Genomic DNA, 24,266 nt, shown 5'->3' on the forward strand with positions numbered 1-24,266 from the left:
AAAAAAAAAGAATCAGTCGAATATATTTAGGCAAAACCACTTTGGGTTTAATGTCCTCCAGGAAACAATTACCACTGATAGATAATATCCTCAGAGTATGTGAGATGAAGTCTCACCATATTTGCATCTAAGTAGCCCTCTGGGTAGATTTCTTTCAAGACATATGTGTTGCAATAAACATGGGTATGAGTGGCATCCACTTCCTAAACCACATGCTCTGGAAGCTCTACGAGCTTTGACAAATGTCAATAGTTATAGAAAGGCTTCAGGACTTCTGTTCATAGGGTCGCTATGAGTCGTGCTCCACTTGAAGGCAATCAACAGTAACAACATGCATATATTTGCTCGTGTCATGGTTCTGATTTCTTGGGGTATGTTCCCAGTGGCTTATCCGGGTCAAATGATATTTCCAGTTATTACATCTTTTTGAGGAAGAGCCAGACTGCCTTCCACTGCGGTTGTACCATTTAACATTACCCACAGCAGCAGAGGAGAGTTCCCATCTCTTTGCATCCTCACCAGCATTTGCTGTTTGCTCTCTTGTTGAACTTTACTGTTGGGCATGAGCAGTGTTATTCATCATAGCAAAGAGAAGTAACCCAAGTGCCCATCAACAATTGAATGAATAGAGAAACTATAGTACATTCAAGGGAATACTATACAGCATTTAAAAAACAATGAACTTTAAAACACTACACAACATGGATGAGTCTGGAAGATCTTATGTTGGGTGAAATATCTCAGTCACGAAAGTATAAGAACTATATAAGCTCATTATTGCAATCATAGGATCAACATCAGGCTGAGGGAGAGGCGGAACAGAAGAATGGATAGACAGTGAACACTACACGGGAATGGGTGAAAGGAAGGACAGCTTTAAAGGAATGGATGATTAGAAATTCTAAATAGGACAATTATTAGCCTAGACAGGACAAGCATGAAAAAAGGAATTGGAGGAGGTGGAGGGAAGAAGATGTGCATGAATGAATGAATGAAGGTCAATCTCTTTGTGAACATTTATTAAAACAAAAGCAAACAGACAAGCAAGGATATATTTCTTTGTTCTTTTGGTAGCCAATCATATATTTACTATCCTTTGCCAACACCTTAATTCAAAGGTATCAATATGTCAGTCGTTGTTATTCAGTGGATTAATTACCCTCTCAAAGTGTCCTCTGGAGCAACTCAAGAGACATTATAAACAAGGCTAAGAGCACTCACATACTGCCATTATTGCCATTCTTCCACTCAGCCATCACTGATTCAATAATAACCTACTGGGTGCCTATCACCTCACAGGATCCAGAGACACATAGATGAAAATAAGTGTGTCTCAAAGAACACATATCCCATCTGGAAGGGAGATTAGTAAGCAAAGCATTTCAAAAGAGCATCCCAAAAGTGTTGTAGTGGAGGCGGTGTCTGAGTGGAGGTGCAGGAAATGATTGCTTAGGAAGACAGTGAAGGATTCACAAAGTAAGAGGTGCTTGACTTGCGTCTTGAAAAACTATGCCCATCTTCCTGAGTGAAGATGGTGAGGACACATAGAAAGGCAGGCCTTCCCGGAGAGCAGAAGCATGGATGCAAAGACATACAGGCATGGACGCTCAGAGAACTGAACTTCCGTGTTAGAATGGTTTGAGAATAGGAAAACTCATGGTTTTGTGTTTGAAAAGCCTCTTTTGTACACATACTACTAAAAGCTGGTAAACAGTGAACAAGTGTATTTTTCCAGTTTCTATCATGCTGCTTGGCATAGGGTGGATATTCAGGAATTATTTGTAGAGTAATGAAGATAAAAAGGGATCTTTAGTGGTAGAGGGAGTTGTGTTACTAACCCAAAGGCCATGTCTTTTTTGTCCATTCACATTCACCAAGGCTTTGTGAGAGAGTGAAGGACAATCTCTTCCCACACCATTTATAGCCTCAGAAGAGTCCAGGATTCAGCTTTCAGTAGGTTCTTACTTGATAGCAATAGAGGTTCAGTTATTAGTAGGATTTTACTCATACAGCAATGAGAAGGTAATGACAGTAAAAAAATGTAACTGTAGTTCTATCTCCCAATAAATGAAGACATTTTAAAAGGTGAATGGAAATATAAACCATTCAATCTCAGACAAATACTCTGGATACTTCTGAAAGGAAGCAATATTAAGTCATCAGATCAACTGTATGCAAGGAATCTAAAAATTAAAGTTTAGATTCCCACATTCCTTATTTGGGTAAAAATATTTTATTTCCTGGGAAGAGCTCAATGAATCTATGGGAAAATCTATGATCTCGTCGAAAAGAAATATAAATCTAAGAGGAAACAAAAGAGACATCTTATGCATTTGTGCTAATTTTGGAAGTGACTGAAATTTGGATAAGAACCCATGCATGTTCCTGGGGAAATCATGGTTTCTGTCCCAGCCTAAGTATTAACAGAATCTTTTACTCTCAACAGTGCCAAATGTGGAACAATAAGTTAAAAAAATCACCTTACTGGAACTAAAATTAATGCATTTCAAAGAAAGCTTGTATGGACAGATAAATGTTGAAGGCTGCTCATTGAAGTATTTGAATTTTATTTGTCATATCTGAAAGTGAGAAATGACATAAATGGTTAGTTTCAAAATGGACATCTCCTCAGCAAATAACATGTCACCATTAACAATAATGACTTCGTTTTATATTTACTGGCGTGAAAAAGATGTACATTATATATTGCCAAACAGTGAGAGAGGTAATTTCACAATAATGTTTTTATATCCCTTACTTTCTAGTATAACAGACAGAGAAAAGAGAGGAAAAAGTATAATTGGAGTAAATCTTGGCTACGTTCAAATATATGTTTTTCCATTTGCTAATTGAAATGACAAAACCTAGTTCCTTGGAATCTTCAATCATCCATTTCCTTGGCTTCAAGATGAGGTAATATAGTTACCTCTTGAGGCTAAATACATGGTATTTTTAATCTGTTTTGACCAGTGGTTCTCAAATAGGGGATAATGCTGATAACCTCATCCAAGGGTCATTTGACCAAAAGATTGGTGGTTCAAATCCTCTGTGTACCTTGCTGGCGAAAGGCAGACAATTTTCTTCCTTTAAGATTTATAGCCTCTGAGACATACTGCAGGTTTTCAATGACTCAGGATCAACTCAAAAGCTGTGGGCTTAAAGATCTTTTTGCTCATTACTACTGGAAGTAAAATGAGGTATTACTGCTGGAATCGCTCTGGGAATGTTATTATTATAATATCCTACAATGCACAGGATAGCCCCATAGCAAAGAATTGTCTGGCCCAAAATATCAAATGGACAGAGATTGAGAATTCTTGATTTCTGTTAATCCATGCCAGCATCCAATAAGTACTCAATAAATATGTATGAAACTGTTATTTTAGTGGTAAACTAAAACCAAAGTGCCTTTGGATGGTACTGTTTGATGTGTATATGCTGTGTGATGTACATCTGTGTATTTTAGTTATACTTATTTTTTATAGAAAGCATGGTTAGCTTAGGAAATAAAAAGCAGGGAAAGTATTTCCAAGATCAACATTTGTTGTGTGCTATTGGGCTGATTCTGACTTAGCAAACAGAATTTTCAAAGCTATAATTTTTTAAATTTCTTATTGTTTCCAAAGCTGTAATCTTCATTTGCAGGAGCCTTGGTAGTAAACTAATTAAGTATTTAGCTGCTAAGAGCAAGGTGAATTCAAAGCCACTTGCAGCTCTTGGGGAGAAAGAGATGATATCCTGTTTTAATAAAGATTACTGTTGATAGATGTCATCAAGTCCTCTTGAAACCATAGCAATCCTGTGTGTAAGAGATTGAGATTATAAATCTGTAAACCTTATGATATTATGTTATTGGTCCTATTGGGCTTCTAGGAGTTGGACTTGCCTGCACAGCATTGAGTTGTTGCTGTGGTTGTTGTCATTTTTAACCTTCAAGGAAAGAGATTGTGGAGTCTTTTCCCCACAAACCACCAAACTATCAGTTGGAAGTTGAACAGTGATAAGAGTTTGCTGGAAGCTCTTTGAAATCAGAACTCAAATTTTATCCATACAAAGAGTTACATTTCTAAAAAATAGAAAGGAGCCCAATTTTTGCAACCAAGAATAATTTAGTTAGTGCTGTAACAAAGTGGAAAAGAAAATAGTTTATAATTAGGACATTATAGATATGTAAATCACATTGCAAAACATCTCTCTGAAATTGTGGGCTACACATTTGTCTTCTGTTGTATGTTCTCACCCACCACCACACTTATATATTCAATAATCCACATACAATTTTTTATTATTAATTTTTTTTTATTTTAATGAACATTTATAGAGATTTTGGATTTCCATTCATTCATTATTGCACTTTTCTTCCTGCCCACCTCTCCCTCTCCTGCCCCCCCAGTTTGCTCCTCTCCTTGAAAAGTAAAAGAAAAAATCTTTCATTGGTATATAATCCACAGCCCCCCCATTATATTCTACTATGTAACCTTCATTCTGGACTCTTGTCATAACCATAATACCCAAACATATATCACTTTTAAACTGTTCTCTCCCTCATCTGTTTCAATGACCACATGCAATTTTTAAAGAAAAGGAAAAGGACCTCATAATTGGAAGAGTAAGGGTCAGCCAAGTAGAGGAAAGGCAGAAATCCTCAACAAGACGGATTGACACCGTGACTGCAATAATGGGCGTATGACACAGGATCAAGCAGGATTTCAATCTGTCGTACACTGAGCTGCTAAGAGTCAGAGTGGACTCCTTATACTTAACAGTCATTTTTAAAGATTGTTGTTATTGTTAGGTGCTATCAAGACGAACACAACTCATAGTGACCCTATGAATGACAAAATACCTCAAAATAAGATTGATTTCTTAATGATATGGAATATTACCTTCCTTTTTCTATCCTTTCATTCTACAGTTTTTATTACCACCTCTGATTCAATGATACCATTTAATTTCCTGGTTATCTGCCCAAGGGTATCAGCAGAACCTGTATCATCCTTATTCTGTGCCCTCGAAAGGCAATGTTAACTTGTGAAGAGTTGTTATATGATAATGAACAACACCATTGGACTGCCATGTCTTTGTCTGTAAATTGAAAAACTGACATTTATGACATAAGATCATTCTGGTGATTTAATAAGACAAAGACCTAGAAAGCATGCTATGTAGAGTTGGCACACAATGGGGTATAGTAGTCTTTTTCATTCATCTGCAGCTTCATTGGGCAGCTTGTTCTCTTTTAGTAACGTACCACTGAAGGTATCAAACATACAAGTATGGTCTCATTTAATCAAAGGCCCCATGGTGTCGTGTCAAGACCTTCAGTTCTGCAGTTTGCAAATAACAAAGCCAACTGAGAGCTTCCCAGATTTTTACTATCTATCAGTCTTTGTGAAGGGATAAAATATCATCAAAGATGCGTTAAGTGCTATTTGAAATTTAGAAATCATTTCAATCCAACATTCAACATGGTATTGTTAAGGATCTTTTAGACATTCTCAATCAAAATAGGGCATACGCCTCTCCATCTCCACTCACAGAGACTGATTTTATGATTCTCTCCATACATCCCATTCATGACTGAGAACCAAACTTTGAATAATTCCAAAATGCTTAGGTAGTGCCAAATAATCTTTTTGTTCTCCTGGTTTCACAAGGTAGATCAAATGAACACTTCATGGTTCCATTCTAATTGATCAAGCAAATCAGTAAAATATTGATTCATCTATTCAAACACAATGAAGGTGATGAAAGCTATCAATGAAATCGAGAGAAACAAAGGATAAGCAAAGGACCCTGAAGAGAATTTTCCATTCTCTTTTTCTTAATTGTTGCTGTTATTCAGAAAGATTTTTAAGGATACTAATACTTGACCTATATGTACCATACAATGATGGGGGGGAAATGAAGGTCAAAAGCTCCTTCTGGTCACTTGTTGACTGTATGAGCATCAGTATGACCCTTCATCTGAAGGCTTTGGATACATCTAACAGGAAACACATTTTACACACTCACTGAGATTCTTTAAGTTGTAGTATGGGAGCCAGTAAAAGTCAGTAGTTCATGACAAATGATTCAGAATCCTATATATTGATACAAATTCTGACTCTAAAATTAACTTGCTATCAGACAATAATTGAATGAATAATGCTTGCTTGTTGCCCATAACATATATTTTTGATTGTTTTGCAGTTTTTTGCATTATCAATGATTTAATTTTACTTGAGTCCACAATCAACCTACATGGCAGCAGTCAAGAAATGAAGTTGTGTTGTATTGGGGAAAAGCCACTGTCAAGGACTTCTTTAAAGTGATAAAGAACAAAGATATCAACTTAGAAACTAAGTCTGTCTTTTGACCAAGTCATGATTTTTTAAAATTTATTTTAATATTTAACACTTGGGAAAGAGTTTTCGTGGCACAATAGCTAAACATTCATGTGCTTCCTAGAATAGTTGACATTTTTAGCCTATCCTCAGGAGAAAGATGTACCGTGACACTTATAGCCTCAGAAACTTAATAAAGGTTCGACTACGAGTTGGTTCCAACTCAATGGCAACAAGCTGAGAATCTCATGGGGAAAAGACTCAGCAATCTGCTCTGTAACAATGAGGAAACATGAGGTGGCCCTAAACTGAAAAGCAATGTGACAGCCTGTAGCAGCAACAATAACAGTACATGAAAAGTTTTAGCTTTATTGTGTCTGGTTCCTGGAATGCTTTTGTTACATGGTGCCCGGCCATGTTTTTCAATGTTATCTTTCATATTTATTTGACACATGCTAAGCGCTAATCCCACTGGCCAAGGTAGAGGATGCTGATTGTCTATCAGTATCAAAAGTCCCAGTGTCCAGAGCCCAGTCATAGAATTGCTAAATGTTAGTTGGACAGGTTGATTTGTTGTTGTTGATTGCCTTCGAGTGGAGCATGACTCATAGCGACCCTATGAACAAAAGACCTGAAGCCTTTCTATAACTATTGTTGTTTCTCAAAGTTCATAGAATTTCCAGAGGTACGTTGTTTAGGACGTGGACGCCAATGCTCTTCCAACACTTAGCTCTCATTTCCAAGCTTTGCTTGTGGGTAGGTGTGGTCATGTGCAAATGCTGGCCAATGGACTTAAGAAGTAGTGTTGATAATTTTCAGGAAGTGTCTTTAAGAGAAGGAAGCATGGAAGATGGCACCAAAAGCCAAGAAGGAAGCCCCTGCCCCTCCCAAAACTGAAGCCAAAGCAAAGGCATTAAAGGCCAAGAAGGCAGTCCTGAAGGGCGTCCACAGCCAAAAAAAAAAAAAAAAGAAGATCCACACGTCACCCACTTTCCGATGGCCTAAGACGCTGAGACTCCGGCCGCAGCCCAAATACCCCCGGAAGAGCGCCCCGAGGAGAAACAAGCTTGACCACTATGCCATCATCAAATTTCCCCTGACCACTGAGTCAGCTATGAAGAAGATAGAAGATAACAACACACTTGTGTTCATTGTGGATGTCAAGGCCAATAAGCACCTGTAAAGAAGCTCTATGACATTGATGTGGCTAAGGTCAACACTTTGATTAGACCTGATGGAGAGAAGAAGGCCTCTGTTCGACTTGCTCCTGATTATGATGCTTTGGATGTTGCCAACAAAATTGGGATCATCTAAACTGAGTCCAGCGGACTAATTCTAAATATAAATTTTTCTCACCAGGAAAAAAAAAAGAGAAGGAAGTATGCTGTTTTCTGTCTGATTCTCCTTCATGATGGATCAAATGTGAATATCTGACTTGGAATTTAATTAGCTTGAACTATAGCTTAAAATATATGCGCAGAGGACAATAGATCAGAAGAGAGAATCACTGTAGTCTGGTTATTTGGGAGTCATATAGCATGGCTCATGTGATAAGACTTGTTTCTAAAAAACAAACTCATGTCTTATGGTCAGTACTGATTGGAGTTGAAGAAAAATCATGAGATCTTAAAAATAGGTATCACGCTGGCATCATGGGATCAACTTATTTCTACAATGCTGGCTGAGAAATGTTTATTATGCAAGACATTAACTATTTGCAAGGGCAAAAGGGTACCCTCATTCTTCTCTCTTTAACTCAGTAGGAAGAAAGTATGAGGGGGGAAAATGAGTGGACTGTTCTCCAACTCTGATGATTTCAAAATTATGTAATTCTACTCATTGCCTAGGAATGTCTGGCAATTAAATGATATTCAGTGATACACAGTGTTACAAAATAGAGAATGATAATCAAAGGGCCTGAATTCTGTCCTGCTCCATTATACATGAATTATGTGACTTTGAAAGTTCACTTTTTTCTTAGTTTTATTTAACTTCTCTGTATGATGAATATTATGAAGCCTTTTGCACAGCCCATGGTTTTACTATATAATTGCTGTTTTGTGCCATCGAGTCTGAACAGCCTCATAGGTAACTTCCTAGTGAGTTTTCAAAGGCTATGAGATTGCCCATCTTTCTCCCACAGAGCAGCTGTGGATTCAAACCACCTGTCTTTTGGTTGACAGTGCAACTCCTTACCCACTAGGTCATTTCCCTTAAATATATAAGCATCTTGAAACATTAGAGTATGGTAAGGTATTGTTACTACTTGTCTTACTGGTGGTGGCTGTTGACACAGAGGTTCCCAAGAAGAGAACCACTAAGTGATGTTTCAGAAACGAAAAGGTTACTGATGTGCCAGGTGGCAGTATATCTGACGAGGACAGAGACCCTGCATTTCTGCACTTAGATCTGCCCTTCGCACCTGCCCTCAGGGCAACCCCTGACCCTCTTGCAAGGAGATACAAGCCCCTATTCATCACAGTATTTGCATGCCATCACAAATATGCTGCTGCTCCAGCCCATTGGAACAGGCGGTTGGTTGGCAAAGCCGTCAGCCACCTGTTGAGACTGAGTCATCTCTATTCACAGGATGTTTCTCACAGCCCGAGTGAGTGTGGAGTGTTCAGTTAAGGATGGGAAACCTCGCTGACCCAATCTGGTGCAGCTGATGCTCTCATTCACTGGCAGCTTCCAAGGGAAACCAGAGAGGCATGGTCTAATTTCACTCGCTCCTCATCTTCTCTTTTGACAGATGGGTGTTCATAGCAGAACAGTCATACACATTCGTTTGGGCACAGAAGCCTTAGGAGGAATTATGTTGAGCTTGAAGGAAATCAACTATTTCATGGACATTAACATGAGTAGTGTTGGCCTGGGCATCATGCTGCTTCAGGTCCTTGGTATGTTCTTCCGGAACACCAAGCTTTGCTAATAGTTATGTTGTGTTAAAGATCAGAACATACTAGTGATTCCAAAATGGGCTAATAGAATTTGTAGATAAATTCATTTCTTGGCCAATGCACATTTGGTTTTAATCGATACCTGGGTCATTTGTTAAACTAGTCCGTGAGTTTTGGCCTTTTTACAGGAAGTACTGGTCATTAGACTGGAGTTCCTAGGAAAGCTTAAACAATTAGCCCCTTCTCCTATCTGTTGGTCCAGAATTTCTATTTAGGGAGAGTTTAGGAACACTGGAAGGGAGAGTGAGAGTCTTCAAAATTAGTCTCCCAAGGCTTCAGCCTCATCATTTTAAGAAATTAAAATATCAATTTCTAACAGTGGTGGATGGCTGATACCCACCTGGGTACTTACAGCTGACATTGCTTTCCAAACCCACCCACCTTCCCAGTGGTGAATTAATTTTAACACCTAAACAGAATAAAATTGAGTGAAAAGAATTCTCTTTGGTGTGTTAACATAGAGTATGCAGTTTATATTTCATCCTTTTTTTTTGCTAAATTAACTAAATTAACTCCCCAAGCCCATCCCAGGCACAGTAGTGGGGCGTGCAGGCTTTCCCCTTACAGAATAGTCTACACTGGGCAGCTTCTCGGTCAATGTTCACTGAGTGGGGAGGGAAGCATCTACTCTCTAAGCAGGCAGGTCTCAAGAGATGACAAAAGAATGTTCTTACACTCTCTAACTTCTTTTATGGAGGTGAATACTAGAGAGTTTGGGAGAAGAGTGGAAAGTTTCCATTCAATACTGGGAACCGGCAGGGATTCCTATGTTACAGGCCTCTGTATTGTAAAGACTAAGGCTCTTTCCTACAATGAAGGCGCTTAAACAAGAATTGACTTGGTATGTGAAAAGCATTGGCTTTGGAACCAGATGTACTTGAGCTTGAATCCTAGCTCTACCAGCTGAGTCTCTATTTTCTTTGCCATCTAAGGCCCTGGGCTTCCAAAGCTCCTCTCACAACAGTAGAGTGAGAGACTCTGTGGTTGAGAACCTGGTGATGGAGCTGTAAAGCGCAAAGTCTGATACTTTCTGCAACATTTTCCTAGTTTCAGACTTTGCATTTTTGAAGTTGAATTGATAAATTGTTTTTGCAGGGTTATTGTGGTTACTTAATGATAAAACATGTTTGAAGAAGCTAACACATTTTACCCTCAGTGTTGAATGTTCTAAAATGTTAAAGAAGCAATTGTCTTAAAAACAAAGATTGTTTATAATTGCATTAAATCATTGTCAAATTGTGTTGCTCAAGAGGTTTTTCTTGAGAGAAAGTTGAGCAATCTTCTTCTGTGTGATTCACAGCCTCTGAAAACCTTTTGCAGGGTCAGCTAGGAGTCAGTTCCGACTCCCCACTACATAATAACAACAGCAATAACAGAGGGGTTTTGTTTTGCTATTATTTGTATTTACCATTGATTGCGCTAGGAATCATAACAACTCTATAACCAACAGCTCTGAACCTTGGCTTATCCTGTACTATCTTCAAAGAGACTGAGAGGCACGAACCCCTTATTCTAGTCACTGTATCCATTCAGTTGTTGAGAACCTTCCTCTCTTGCTCTGACCCTCCACCTTTCTCAGCATGAGTCCTTTTCCCAAGGATGGGTCTTTCTTCACAACACGCCGAAAATCTGTGAGATGAGGCTTCACCATCCTCGCCTTGAAGGAGCACCCTGGGTGCACTCCCTCTAAGACAAGCTAGCTTGTTCTTTCGACAGCCCATGGTATATTCACGACTTTTTCTCCATCACCACAATTCAAAAGCATTGATAATTCGTCTGCCATCTTTTTTTCTTGTCCAATGTCCAGATGCTTATGAAGTAACTGAGAAGACCATGGCTTAGATCAGATGCGTCTTAGTCTTTAACCGGACACCCTTGCCCTTTAGCACTTTGGAGAAGTCCTTGACAGTGGATTCTCCTCAATATATTTCCAGCTTTTATGTCTGTTGCTGCCATAGATATTGATTGTAAAGCCAAGTAAAATTGTTGATAACTTCAATTTTTTTTTTCTTCCGTGAATCCTGATGTAGTGTATTGGGCCAATGGTGAGGATTTTTGTTTTCTTGATGTCGTGATATAATGCATATTCAAGGCTGTATGTTGGACTTTCTTTTGTATGTACTTCAAGTCTTTCTCACTTTCTGCAAGGAAGGTTGTGATATTGGCCTAATGCAGGTTGTTGATGGTTCTTTTTCCAATTTCCCAATCTTTAAATTAAGGAAAATAAAAAAAAAATCAACAACAATAAAAAGAAAGATTGAAGCCAGAATAATAATTTTGAATTGTGTATGAGATTATATCTCTCTCCTGTCTACAAAGTCTTCAGCAACAAAATGGATCCCAACATAACTATAATAGGAGAAATTCACCAAGAGGATGAAAAATTCCAAGTATCAGCTAGTATAATATGATGTTGTTGTTAGGTGCTATCAAGTTGAATATGATTCTTAGCAATCCTATGACCAACATATTTGAACTCTGTCCTATTCTGTGCTATCCTCACCATCTCTGACACACTTAAGCCTATTGCTTCAGTCCCTGATCATTTCATTTCATTGCAGGTCTTACTCTCCTTTGCTGATTCTTCTCCTTTTGAAGCATTATATCTGTTTCCAAGGAATAGCCTCTCCTAACAACATAACATATTCAAAGTATGGGAGATCAAGCTTTGCCATTCTTTCTTCTAAGGGGCACTCTGGTGGCACTGTCTTCAAGGCACATCTGCATATTCTTTTGACAGTTCTCAGCGCTATTCTCTAAAACCACAACGGAAAGACATCAATTCTTCTCCTGCCATTCTTGTTCACTGTTCAGCTCTCAGATGCAAAGCACGTGATTGGAAAGATAATGGCATGAATCATACTCACCTTAGTTTTCAGCTGACATCATTGCTCTTCAATACTTTGGAGAGGCCCCTGATAGCATATTTTCACCGTACGGTTATTGTTATTGATATCGATTGCCTTCCAGTTGAGCATGACTCATAGTGACCCTATGAAAAAAAGGCCTGAAGCCCCTCTACAACTATCGACATTTATCAAAGTTCATAGCGTTTCTAAAGGGATGTTGTTTAGGAAGTGGATGCCAATCCTGCTTCCAAGCTTGTATTAATCTAGGAGTTCTACCAAACACTGTCCACCATAGGTAACCATTATGGCATTTGACATATGACCAGTGACACAGAGTTTAGCATCACAGCGACCCCAAATTATCCCAGCACAGCAAATTGACAGGGTTTATAAGGTCACTATGAGGTGTACTCAACTTGAAGGCACTTAACTAACATCCCTAACATTTGAGGTAGTACATTGCCATGGGCTTTCTTCTCGCTTAATTAGAGTAACCTGAATTTGAGGTACATCAAGAAATACTGTCTTAGATTAGCTCTGGAATTATACCAGCATACTAGAATGTACTTCAAAGTACTGTTGTTGTTAGGTGCCACTGATAAGATTCTGAGGATTCTGGTTCATGGTGATAACAGAACAAAACCCTGTCTAATCCTGTATAATTTATATCAACTGTGCTGCCTATTTTACAATTACTGTATTAATTCATCTTGTTGAAATTATCATTCTTCTTCACTGACCTTGTACTTTTCCAAGCTTGCTATCTCCTTCTCCAAGAATTATACCTTCCTAACAATTTCTGCTTGCTCAGGTCCTCAATCAACACTTTTGGCACCAGCAGTCAGGATATTACATAAGGAAAATCTGCTGTTAGGGACCTCTCCAGAGTCCTGAAGAGCACCTATATCAGTCTAGAGACTAAGCTGTGCCTGATCCAAGCTATGGTCTTTGCAATTACTTTCTATGCATCAAAGAACTGGACAATGAACAAAGATGACAGAAGAAGAATCTATGCCTTTGACTTGCGGTGCTGGAGAAGAGTCTTGAACATACCATGGTCCACCAAGAAAACAAACAGGTCTGTCTTGGAGAGGGTGAAACCAAGCTGTTCCTTGGAGGCAGGGATTTTGAGGTTTTGTCTTACATACTTTGGGCATGTTGCCAGGAAGGACGAGTCATTAGAGAAGGACGTCATGCTTAAAAGGGTGGAGGGAGAGAAAGAAAGACCCTGAATGAGATGAATTGACACAGAGACTAGGGTCATGAGGAGGCAGTGACTCAGGATAGATCTGGGTTCAGATCTACTGGCAAAGGGTCACTGTGAGCTGAAGTCAAGTTGATGGCACATAACAACATGCCCAACAGCTGTGAGACAAGTCTCACCATCCTTCCCTATAAGAAACATTCGCAGGACTCCATGGTTGGTTCAAATGGTTAGTCATTAGACTAATAATGAAAGAGATTGCAGATCACACCCAACCAGAGAAGTCTTGGAAGAGAAGGCTGGCAACCTGCTTCTGAAAGATTGTTGTTGTTTGTGGTTATGTGCCGTCGAGTCGCCTGCGACTCATAGTGACCCTATGTACAACAGCCCTAAACTCCGCTCTGTCTTGTGCCAATCGCACTGTCTCTGACACTCCCAACCCAATTATCCCAGTCACTGAATCAATCCACCTCATAGAGGGTGTTCCTCTTCTGCGCTTTCCCTCCACCCTCCCAAGCATGATGTCCCTCTCCAAGGACCGGTCTCTCCTCACAACATATCCAAAGTATGTTAGACAGAGCCTCAGAATCCTTGCCTCCAAGGAACCACCCAGTTTAACCCTTTCCAGGACAAATCTGTTTGTTTTCCTAGCAGTCCATGGTATTCTCAATACTCTTCTCCAGCACCACAGCTCAAAGGCATCAATTCTCCTTCTATCCTCCTTGGTCATTGTCCAACTCTCTGATACATAACAGGTGATTGCAAAGACCATGGCTTGTATCAGATGCACCTTAGTCTCCAAAGAGATACCATTGCTCTTCAGCACTTTGGAGAGGTCCCTAACAGCAGACTTTCCCATGGCAATGCGCCTTTTAATTTCCTGGCTGCTGGTGCCAAGACTGTTGACTATGGAGCCAAGCAAACTAAAGCTGTGTATAATCTCAATCTCTTCACCATCCATGCTGATGCTGCCAATTGGTCCAGTGGTGAGAATCTTTGTTTTCTTGACATTGAGCCTCAATCCATATTGTAGGCTGCAGTCCTTGACACTCTGCAGCAGGCGCTTCAGGTCCTCCTCAGTTTCAGCAAGTAGGGTTGTGTCATCCGCATAGCACAGATTGTTGATAAATCGTCCACCAATCTTGACCCCACATTTCTCCTCATAGAGTCCCGCCTCCCGGATAATCTGTTCTGCATATAGGTTGAAAAGGTATGGAGATAGGATGCATCCCTGGCGTACGCCCTTCCCAATTTTGAACCATGCATTGTTCCCTTGCTCTGTTCTGACGACTGCCTCCTGGTCCAAGTATAAGTTTCGCATTAGAACGATCAAGTGTTCTGGGATTCCCATTCTTCTCAGAGTCAGCCACAGTTTGTTATGATCTACACAGTCAAATGCCTTTGCATAGTCAATGAAACCCAGATAGACATTTCTCTGGTGTTCCCTGCTTTCAGCCAAGATCCATATAACATCAGCTACAATATTATAGTCTTAAAATCTGTTACCAGAAGTCACAATCAACTTTTTGGTAACTAACAGTAGTGATCAGTTTCTTACAGAATTAACATGTTTATTATATCAAGGATCATTCTTTAGAATTAACTGTGCTTGCATACTTGATATCTCAGTGGTAAGGAATTGATCTGCCAACTTGAAAGTCCATGGTTTGAAACCACCCGCTGCTCCATGGATATTCTAGTAGTGCAGTGCATGACATTTTGAGCTGTAGACCCAAGGACAGTGCACCAGTCACCCCCATGAGAGAAAGACAGGAAGTCTCCTCTCACAAACTTGTGTACCCTTGGAAACCCAGGGGAGACTCATTATGAATTGGAGTGGCTTGACAGCAGCGGATTGGGGTGTGTTCAGGGAACTACAGCATAAATTGAGCAATTATTGTAAGGTTGATAGAGTTTTGGATAGTGTTTCATCTCATCATACATAGAGTTGCTATAGCTTAGAACCAAATTCAGTGGCCCTTAAAAACAAGATCCTATCAATCCAGGAATTAACTACTTAATTCACATCTGTCCTGAGTTCTCCCTTTCTACTTGGCCTGTAAAATGTAGTTGTGGAAAATGGTTTCTGGCCCAAAAAGAATTTGGAAAATGCTTCCATCTCTAAAACATTCTCAATAAAATGTATGGAACTCATTTGAAATCTTGAAATAATTACTAAATCAGACATTGGGATTGTATTATATAAGCCAAATACATTTTGAACTTTCAAATTGGTGGCTGTTTCCTCTCTCTCCAATACCTTTGCCCCATCTCTAATTTTTGTCTAAGCTTTCCTTTTAATTCTAAATTATTAATGACTCCACAGTCAAGACATGCTCATCCGTGAGAATGGATGAAGGCAGTCCTTCTGACTCTCTTAATATCATGTGTCCAATGTTTTGCAGTCCTGGGTTGACCCATTGAACATGGGTTATTTATTACACTAGGCCTTGAATGTACCAACTTTGAGGGAAATTACCCTTCTGGATTTGAGTTCTAGTGAGAGAGACCAATATGTGAAGAAACAACTAAAGTTGTAAAAAGACAAAGAGAGAGAATTTTAAAGAAATAAGTCGTATGGGGAAGCTGTGGTTGTGCTCTTGTTACGAACTCATTTGCTGACCCAAAAGTTGGTGCCTTCACCCATCAACCACTTCATTGGAGAACAACCTTGGGATATACTTTCATAAGATTTGAGGTAGAAAATTCTATGGGCAATTACTCTCTGTCCTCTACTGCTGTTAGGAGTTGAAATTGACTAGGTGGGACACAACAACAGTAAAGTGCTATTTATAGAAAAAGATAAACACTGGCATTTACATGAGTTCAATACAGGGGCAATTTATCTAGCCCTTAGGTGAGATTTGAAGGAATATTCCAGAGCAGACACTTCTTAGTAGAGAAGAATCTTGAGCTGATTCTGGTGATCAAGGATGGGCCGGTGTGTTCTAGACCAGCGGTTACGATGCTGTCGACAAGATGAGTATGGTATAAGGAGGGAAGGAACTGTCTGGAGACCAGCAGGTAATTGAGGGCTCCCCATCATATTTACTTGTGCCAAAAGAAGGAAAAGTAACCCACTGCCCTTGCTTCACAAGTGACCTTATTCTGAGTATTTATTTAGTTCAAACACAAACTGAGCAGATGAATCATGGTGAGTCCTCAGAAATGCAACTGATTTATTTACTGGAACAATCACTTTGCCCTCCAGCCCAGTCTCCTTCACAGGAGACATTTACATGACTTCATGCAGAAAACACATACCCCAATAATATGGTCTCACTTCATTTTTTTGGGATAACTTCAAAAGTCCTTAGCACAAGACCTGGGAAACTGTACAGACAGACATCAGCTTGATTGAAAAAGTAATTATATGACACCAAATGATTGAGCATTTTTTTCCTCCCATGATCGTGTTTCACAGCCAGTTTATAATGCAGCCTTTATTTATTCTATTGTTTATTCCACTAATTTTTGCCAACTAGGTGTCAGGTTCTGCTGCTTTTCAATGAGCAAAATAATGAGTGCTTCAAGAAGCATCCAAAGAAGATGAAATGAATACATGGAGTCACCATGCCAAAAAGAATGGGTGGTCAATTGCAGGAGTTAGCATATCATCAAGAGCCAATGGTACGAAAGGGAGAAGTAGAGGCATTGAGGGAGGGGGAAATAAATTAAAAAATTGAAGGAATACCAATTGTGTGATCTGGCTGTGGTCACCCATCTAGGCCAAGACATAGATACCTACCTGACCAGCCAACTGGAAGACATCTATATTTATGCCCATTTTTTTAAAAGGTGTTGCAATACACAGTGAAAATTACTAAACAAAATCATTAATATCATACGTGAGTAAAATCTGAGAATTAATAAAAAATGGATATAGGGATAAATTACCAGGAAACTACCGTGAGTTCAAGTTGAATTCAGAAGAGGCTGTGCAACAGGAGAAATCAATGTTAAGGTAAGGTGGATCATGAGTGAAAGCAGAGAATGCCAGGACAATGGTTATTTATGTTTTATTGGCTATGTGAAGGTTTTCAACTGTGGGAATCAAAACAAATTATAGATGACACTAAGAAGCATGGAAATCCCCGAACACTTAAAGGTGCTCATGCCGAACCTGTACAGAGATTGAGATGCAGCCATGGTGACAGAACGAGAGGGGACTGCATGGATTAAAATCAAGAAATGTGTGTATCAGCGTTGCATCCTTTCACTGTATTCAGTTTGAATGCTGAGCCATGCAAGAAGCATTAAAGAATCTGAGAATCTGGATCAGGGCCAGAATAATGTAGCATAATAATTGGAGGGAGACATTTTAACAATCTATGAAACACAAGTGACAAAATCTTGCTTGCAAAAACCTGAGAAAACTTGAAGCACTTACTGAGAAATCTTACAATTTCAGTCTTCAGTATGAATTAAACATCAATATAAAGAAGAGAGAAATTCTCAAGAATTCTCCGACCAATAAACAACGTCTTGATAAATTGAGAAAAGATTGGAGTTGCCAAGGATTTACTTTCATTTTCATCCAAAATAAACACCCATGGACGTATCAGTTATAAATCAAATAACATACTTTATTAGCTAAATCTACTGCAAGGGACCTCATTGAAGTACTAAAGAGAGACAGTGCCACTTTAAAGCCTACCTTGTGCCTAACACAAGCCATGGCATTCTTAACTGCCTCATATGCGTGTGAAAATTGGACAAGGAATAAAGAAGACCCAACGAGAGTTGATGTCTTTTGATTGACCTGTTCCCCAAAATATTGAATATATCATGGATTTCCAACAGAACAAATAAATCTGTCTTGGAAGAAGTCCAGCCCAGGTGCTCTTTAGAAACAAGGGTGGTAAGAATTTGTTTCTCATATTTTGGGTATGTTTTCAGGAGGGACCAGTCCCTGGAGAAGGATATCATGCTTGCAGAAACAGAGAGTGAACAAAAGAAGCGATGATTCTCAATGAGATGGACGGACTAAGTGACTACAGCCACGAGGCTCAGCCGAGCAGACATTGTGAGGACAGCACAGGACAGGTACGGCTTCTTTTTGTTATACAGAGACACTATGAGTTGGACCTGAGTGGACGGCAACTAACATCAAAAATAAGTGCTGACTATTTTCTAGATATGGTTGCCATAGTGATAATTAAGTTCTTTCACTATGAGTTAAAAAAAAAAAATTAACCTTCTTCAAAAAATCGGGCCTTTGTCCCCAGTTTTTAAAAAGGTAACTTTAAGCCCTTGAAATTTCCCAGTTGATCGGAATGCATTTGTTATTTATGGAGGGACTTTAGATAATAAAAGGTAATTCATAATATGCTGACAAGATAGACCCACAGTTTATTCCTAACAGGCTGACCAGATTGGCCTACAGCATGCTATCAGCGTGATGCCACGGTGGGGAGAGGGGGCAGGGAGGGAAGCGTGGTTGAATATTCAGTTCAGTCCTGTGGCCTGAATCAATGTGCCTGTTCAATGAATCACCAATAAGCATTTTAGAAGCTAACACTTCCTTGATCGATAGACATATCAATGCACCCGATGGGTGATAGCCTTGACTCTAGGGCTTAAAGATGTATTCTCAGGAGAAGTCAGTAAGGAAATTGAAACAGGGTGAGGACGCTCAGGTGAAGTCTCACGTCAGTCCCACTGTCTGGGAATTTCTGGAGCATAAATCATAGAGAGTGTTCTGGCTTGAAATGACAGAATGAAGATGCGTAGAGAAGTCTTGGAGCATCATAAGCCTCAGGACCCTCAAAGAAAAGTAGTCTTTTCTTTTTATTAACTTTTATTAATTTTAATGGACATTTACAGAAATTTTGGGTTTTCATTCATTCATTGTTGCACTATTTTCTCTACCCTCCCCCCCGAATTTGTTCCTCTTTTTCCCCCCTTGAAAGTCTGTTTTAATTGTCCCATTGCCACAGTGCTTGTCAAAGCCAGTTCTGATTAATCTCCTTTGTCAGTGTGTCCCTTGCCATTCCCTATCACTCCTCCCTGAGAGAGACTTCACCCTGAGTCATAAGGAAAAGGGCACGATGTATTCTCTTAGCTACTTCCTGCTGAAAAGGGATGCTGAAAGTTTCAGGGTGAAGATCTTCTCTCACTACTCTAAAGGGCTGCTTTGGCAATAGGAAACACGTAGACTATTGTGGAGATTGATTTTGGAATTTAGATGCACTGTTATCAATTGTGCTTAGCCGTACGTGTTCATATACCTGAAGATATATCATGGAACTGTTGCAGCCTAGAAGACACAAATTTAACTAACAAATTGTTGTTGTTGTTATGTGCCATTGATTCGCTTGTGACTCATAGCGACCCTATGTGCAAAAGCCCTAAACTCTGCTCTGTCCTGTGCAATCGCACTGTCTCTGACACACCCACCCTGATTACCCCAGTCACTGAATCAATACACCTCATAGAGGGCCTTCCCCTCCTGCGCTGTCCCTCCACCTCCAAACCATGATGTCCTTCTCCAAGGAGCAGTCCCTCCTTATAACATGTCCAAAATATGTTAGATGGAGCCTCAGAATCCTTGCCTCCAAGGAGCCACCCGTTTTAACCCTTTCAAGGATGAATCTGTTTGTTTTCCTAGCAGACCATGGTATCCTCAATACTCTTCTCCAGCACCACAGCTCAAAGGCATCAATTCTCCTTCTATCCTCCTTAGTCACTGTCCAACTTTCTGATGCATAACAAGTGATAGCAAAGACCATGGCCTGTATCAGAAGCAACTTAGTCTCCAGAGATACACCATTGCTCTTCAGGGCTTTGGAGAGGTCCCTAACAGCAGACTTTCTCATCGCAATACGCCTTTTACTATCCTGGCTACTGATGCCGAGACTGTTGACTTAATAGATTAAGGAGTCTTAATAGATTAACAGATTAAGGAAATCCTGTGCAGATGAAAGCCATTAGCTGGAGAACTCACAGCATTTTGAGAGTGGTTATCCCCTCCAACAGGAAAAAGGATCACAGGGCTAACAGTACAATGGAAACAAAGCAGGAAATACAGATCTAATTCAATGATGTAGTTTGGCTGATACTGCACAAAAGCAACTATTATGATAATTCGAGTCGACGTTTTGGTTTCCTTGTGCATCAGGGAACTCTGATGGCTTAGTGGTAAGGAGTAGCAATTCAAGGGTTTGTGGTTTGAATCTATAAGTTACTCCATAGGAGGATGGGCAATCTCCTCCTGTGCAATTTACTGCCTCTGAAAACTCTCTGGAGGGTCCGCTGTAGGTTGGCTCCAACTTGAAAGTACACAATAGAGCATACAAGAGTTATACTGTAGTCTATCAAGTGTGCAATCAAATTCTCTCAAATCCATTGCTGTGTAATCAGAATTCACTCATAGATCCTCTTCCATAGTGTTTCTGAGGCTATCAATCAATGATATGAGATTATCCATCTTTCTTCCAAAGAGCTGCTAGTGGGTTTGAGCCACCAGAGAAGCTGCTTGGAAAATGGCTCCCACATGATAGACGTGCTTGATGAAAGATTGTCCAAACCTTCCATCTGCCACAAGAAATAAAACAAAGCTAAGTGCACCCATAGATAATTGCAAATGAGAAGAACTGGTAGAAGCAAGCAGAGGAACAGGAGAACTCAGCACTTGGGGTTCTCATATAAATTACAAGGAGGAGCTTTTCAGAGAACAATGTGACTGAGTGGAACTTGATAGACAGAGGAGGTGGTTTTAAAACAAAATCACATGTCAAATGTGGCTGTTGACTGGAAAGATTTGACCAAGATCATCATCCAAAATAGGCTCCCTTACTTCACAGCCCTTCCTGGCAGGGAGCAGTTGGTGGTTTCTATTGGACAGAAACAAGAACTTGCCTTTGAGTGTCATTAGGGTGCAGCATGACAAGCCCAGGTTTGATGTGGTGAATGGAGGGTGAAGTTCACGTCCTCCCAGGCAGCCAGCCAGTACTCTGTTCATGTTAATACCCCTTCACCAGGACCCAAGAGAAGCACACCACAAATGTGTAGATTGATATCAGCATGTGCTGGGAACGGCTCCAAACCAAGCTTTCAGCAGTTTGTGAAGATGTATAAGAGGCTTGAAGCAAAAGATACAGAATGGGCTGATGCTGGAAGAGGGAACAAACATACTGGCCTCTGAGTGTGTTGTCTTTGATTTCTTTAGGTGAGCCCCCTTAGCCAGAGGGGTGGGTTGAGAGTAGCTAAAGACTCAGGTGGGAAACAAGAAAGCTGAGGACGTCTTACAAACCTCTAGCTTTTCTGTGGATGAAACTGTGACACTATAAAAATGAGAACAAGGGGTAGAGGGACTAAGTTCAATCTCCATTGCTTCCAGCTGGGGGAAATGCATGGCTTGTTCCACGAGATCGCTTCTAGCAGGTGTTTTGAATGATTTGTGCCAACAAATGAAGTTGTTTGGGCCCTAATCCTTTTCCATCTGTTCCACAACAGGGGAAGAGAACAGGAGATGTTTTAAATAATTCTGGAATTCCAATATTCTTTTCACCCCAGCTAGATGGACCCACACATTCTCCCCACTGACATAGTGTTCTCTGGAAGCCTCTGAAAATCCTCTGGGAACGTAAACACCAATGTGGACCCTGTGTTGTCTATTGCTATCTGTCTTGGTGACAGGTTCCAGCCTTGAGCTGAGCCTGAGTGATTCTGAACATTTTCTTCAATTGTTATTGTTGTTAGATACTATGGCATCTGCTGATTCATCAGAACCTTATGGATAACGTACAAAATGCTGACCAGTCTTAGGTCAGCTTGATGATTATTGTTATGCTAGCCTATTGCTTGTACTATTTGTCAGTTCATTTCACTGAGATTCTCTCTTTTTTGCTGTATCTCTATGAAAAGAACAAACAAATATATGAAATCAGAGTGTTTCTCAGAGTCAAGGATGGTGATATGTCGTCTCACATAATTTGGGCATGTCATCAGAAAGCACCAAGCCCTGGGAAAAGATGTTGAACTTGGTAAAGTAGAGGTTAAGTAAGAGATAAAGACCTTCAGTGAATTAGGTTGACCCTGACCTCAACAATGGGCTTGAGCGTGATGACTATTGTGAGGATGGCTCAAGATCATGGTAAGATTTTGATCTGTTGTTCATAGGATAGAAACTAGTTGAAGTCAACTCTCTGGCACCTAGCAACAACAACTACTGCTTTACCAACCGTGACATCTTGTTCTAGCAATTGCTCATATGTATAAAACCCCTCTACTTTTTGAGGAAATGCCAAACTATCTTCTAGAGTAATTGTACCATTTTACAACCCCACCAACAGTGCACGAATGTTCCCACCTCTCCATATCCTCTCCAACATTTATTGCTTGCTGCCCTACTAAACTTTGCCACTGCTACTGGAGTGAGATAGTATCTCACTGTGGTTTAGATTTGCATCTCTCCTATTGCAAGTGATTTTGCGCATTTTTTCATGTGTCTTTTGGCTGTCTGAATATCTTCCTCTGTGAAGTCTTTCCATATCTTTTGCCCATTTTATAATTAGTCTTTTTCTTCTGGAGGCCCAGGAGTATTCTGTAAACTTTTGGTATGAGAACCCTTGTCTGAGACAGTATTGCCAAATGTTTGTTTGTAGTTGGTAGATTTTCTTTTTACCTTATTGGAAAAAGTTTGCGATGAGCACAGAGACTTAATCTTTAGAAAGCCCTATTCATCAGTTTTATCTTCTCCAAATTGTGCATTTCTGGTTGTATTTGTCAATCTCTTTATATCATAGACTAGACTTTTTAAGCTATTCCACTACTGGGAATATACCCCAAGTAAATTAGATGTGAGGCACGAATGGAGATTTGTACCCTACTGTTCATAGCAGCGTTATTCACCATCACAAGCATATGGAAATGGCCCAAATATCCAACCACAGCTGAATGGATTGAGAAGTTGTGGTACATTCATACAGTGCACTACTGTGCAGCACTCAGGAGCAATGATTTTGAAAAATACTTCATAAATTGGGAGAGACTGGAGAGCATTATGCTGAGTGAACTAACTCAGAGTCATAAGGACAAATACTGCATAAGAACATTATTATACATATAGAAGGCTAACTAGTAACACATGTATGAGGATCCAAGGGAGGAAAGGGTGAGAGCAGAGGGGTGAGGATGGGTAGGGAGCAAAACCACAAGTTTGTATAGTTTGGTGGATAGAGGGAAGAGGAGAAGGACATGGGAAGGATCTGGGTTAAAATACGGGGTAATGATGGGCAAGGTCCAATGGGGATTAATTTTATAAACATAATGCATGAGAATGATTCTATGAAACACGATATGAATGAGGAATAGTGTAAAATTCAATGTGTACACACTTTGTAAGCAAACCAATAAAAAGAAAAATAAATAGATATCCCTTGTTTTTCTTCTCTACCTATTTTCATTATCTGGAATTCTAACTGAGCTTTCTTCCGGTTAGAAGTCTTCTATAGTAGCCACTGAGGAAACTGGCAAGAAGCAGAACTGGAGGGTAGAAAATAGCAGTAAGTTGTGAACATGCATTTAATTGGCCCTTACTGATTGGCTGTTATTTACCAGGCATGAAGGTAATATTGGAGTAGAGCACATTTTGATGAGTCAGGCCTTCTGCATATACCCTAGAACATGTGAAGGGAATGTAAGAGAAAACCTACAAAGTGTCCTGATGGTTTACACTGTGCCCTCTACTAGCTGGGAAGGAATTCTAGAAACATATGAGTTCTTGACAAGAAAGAACAAGGTAACAGCCAGAATATGCGAGAACAAATCCAAAGCCTAGTTGTCTGCCCTTCTACTTTTTCCTATTTCCCTGACTGAAGGACATCCTTAGGTGAATTGTTTTACTTTTCTGTCAGTTTTTTCACTTGTGAAATGGGGATAATGATACTTTTGACTATAAACTTACAGACTTGCTAGAAATATT

Source organism: Elephantulus edwardii, unplaced genomic scaffold (assembly GCF_000299155.1).
Source record: "Elephantulus edwardii isolate Elephantulus edwardi_28Jun2011 unplaced genomic scaffold, EleEdw1.0 scaffold00003, whole genome shotgun sequence".
Classification (NCBI taxonomy): domain Eukaryota; kingdom Metazoa; phylum Chordata; class Mammalia; order Macroscelidea; family Macroscelididae; genus Elephantulus; species Elephantulus edwardii.